Source organism: the organism of the source record quoted next, unplaced genomic scaffold (genome assembly GCF_019419815.1).
Source record: "Pyrus x bretschneideri cultivar Hongxiangsu unplaced genomic scaffold, Pyrus_bretschneideri_v1 Contig31, whole genome shotgun sequence".
In the NCBI taxonomy this organism is placed as follows: Eukaryota; Viridiplantae; Streptophyta; class Magnoliopsida; order Rosales; family Rosaceae; genus Pyrus; species Pyrus x bretschneideri.
Genome location: NW_025999624.1, coordinates 2407177 through 2409281, shown reverse-complemented (window position 1 = coordinate 2409281; position 2105 = coordinate 2407177). Strand labels below are relative to the sequence as shown.

Here is a 2105-nt window from a genome sequence, read left to right as displayed (position 1 = left end):
TTAAATCCAAAAATCAAGTTTTGGAATTCTATAAATAGGAAGCCAAGGCATTCATTTTGGGGGGGAATGAAGAAAGGAAGGGAAGAAAGGAAGAATTGAAGAGGAATTTACATTACACCAAAACCTTCAAGCCTTGAAACTCTAAAGCTCTCAAGAAAATCCCGAAGGATCAAGAAAGCACTCTTCGTTCTTCGTCAAATCCTCCTTCAAGATTAAGCCCCAACGGCCCTTGAAGAACTTCCACCAACTCAAGATCAAGCCCCGACGGCCCTTAAGGAAAGTGTTCATCGTTCATCATCCGTTCATCCTAAGATCAAGCCCCAACGGCCCTTTGGATCAACAACCTCAACAAATCCACACATCCAATCATTCTTCAAGATTAAGCCCAAAAGCCCTTGAAGATCCGCTCATCCATCAACCTTCAAGATCAAGCCCCAACGGCCCTTGAAGAACTTCCACCAACTCAAGATCAAGCCCCGACGGCCCTTGAGGAAAGTGTTCATCGTTCATCATCCGTTCATCCTAAGATCAAGCCCCAACGGCCCTTTGGATCAACAACCTCAACAAACTCATACACCCATTCTTCAAGATCAAGCCCAACGCCCCTTGAAGATCCATTCATCAACTGTTCATCCTTAGATCAAGCCCCGACGGCCCTTTGGATCAACAACTCATCCACAAACCTACACCCTACGAAGATAGAATCAGAGGATCAAATTACAAAGAGATTGTAACCCCAAAATCATTAATACAAAAATATATTTTGTACACGTATTCTTGTCTCTTGTTTCAGGAATTTTTCGTGTTTACAAGGGGTCCAAGAGAAATTTGGAAAAAATCAACAAAAGTCAATTAACGATCAACAATCAACTTTAACAGAATATTCCATCATCGGACGAAATATTCTATTAAAGTTAATTAGAAGTTAACGGAATATTCCAAAGAATATTCTAGTTGGATTCAGAAATAGGTCCGGGTCGAATCTGGGTCGGATTCAGTTTTGGGTTGGTTTGCAGATCCAGGTTTGGAACTGGTTCTGGGTTGCGGGTTGGGTTAACTCGATTTGATCGTGGGGTAGCCAGTTGCTGCAAAAAAGAAGGCCAAAAAAATCCCGGCTCCAATCAACCTCCATACTCCATTGAAGCATACAAACTTTATATCAAAACGAAGCTCAGAGAACAAGGAAAAGAATTATACCTTTATTAGCCAAGCCATGGCTGAGAAATGGCCTGAAAATCTCCTGAAATTTGCGGGTCCACTATCGGAAAACTAGGGAGTGTTTCCCTGAGGTATCTCTGTATCCAATCTTTGTTAAATCATATAGGGAACTCAGAAATTACACCAAGAAGTCAATAAAAGGGGAATTTGAGTGTTCCCAAACCTTACCTTGGTTGAAAAATTGAGAAGTTTGCAGAAAAATTGAATCTCGAAATTGGGCTAAGTTTCCACAGTATGGCTTCGAGATTGAAGCCTCGTTCATGCTTTTCTGGTTTAAATCAAGGAAAGGGACGAGGTGGTGCAAGTTGGTGGTCTGCCGTCCGGAAACGACAGTGAAACCACTGTTAGTGTTTTCTGGTGCATAGAAAAAAGAAAAAGTCGAGAAAGGGAAAGAAACATAACTGAATGAGAGAAAAATGGGTAGCAGTATGGTATTTAGATGATGACATAGTTCGCTGGTATGGGGAGTGTGCTAGTGGTGTGGTTGCTCTACATTTACACAAAGAGAAACGAGAGGGAGCTCAAGTAAAGAGAGTCCAAAATAGTTCGAGAGTGTTGAGAAAGGGACATGTGGGAGAAGGGGAGTGTTTGAGTGTGGTCCCACTACACAAAAATCTGAAAATGAAAACAATGTAATAATAAGAAAGTGTTGTGAATAATATGTGGAATGGCCCACATGAATAGTCTATTACTATTTATGCACAGTATTTTCACTATTCATTTGGGGAAAATTTGTAAAGTGAATAGTGTTCCTTTTGCTTATAAAATGAATGAGAGGTGAAGAAGGAGGATAGATACAAATGAGGATAGAAGCCACAAGGCTCACGGAAGAGGAAGAGAGAAAAGAGAGGAAGAAGATAGGGGATAATAGAGAAAGAGTTATTTTG

At 40.8% G+C, this 2105-nt stretch overlaps 1 long non-coding RNA gene across 1 annotated transcript; it reads right to left on the bottom strand.

The window, feature by feature from the left end:
- Window positions 1-794: 794 nt before the first annotated feature.
- LOC125480018 lies at window positions 795-1717 on the bottom strand. Its single transcript, XR_007260427.1, has 3 exons — window positions 1387-1717; window positions 1198-1295; window positions 795-1085 (listed from the first exon to the last, which is right to left on the bottom strand). It is a non-coding gene; the product is annotated as an uncharacterized LOC125480018 (long non-coding RNA).
- Between the last annotated feature and the right edge of the window lie 388 nt (window positions 1718-2105).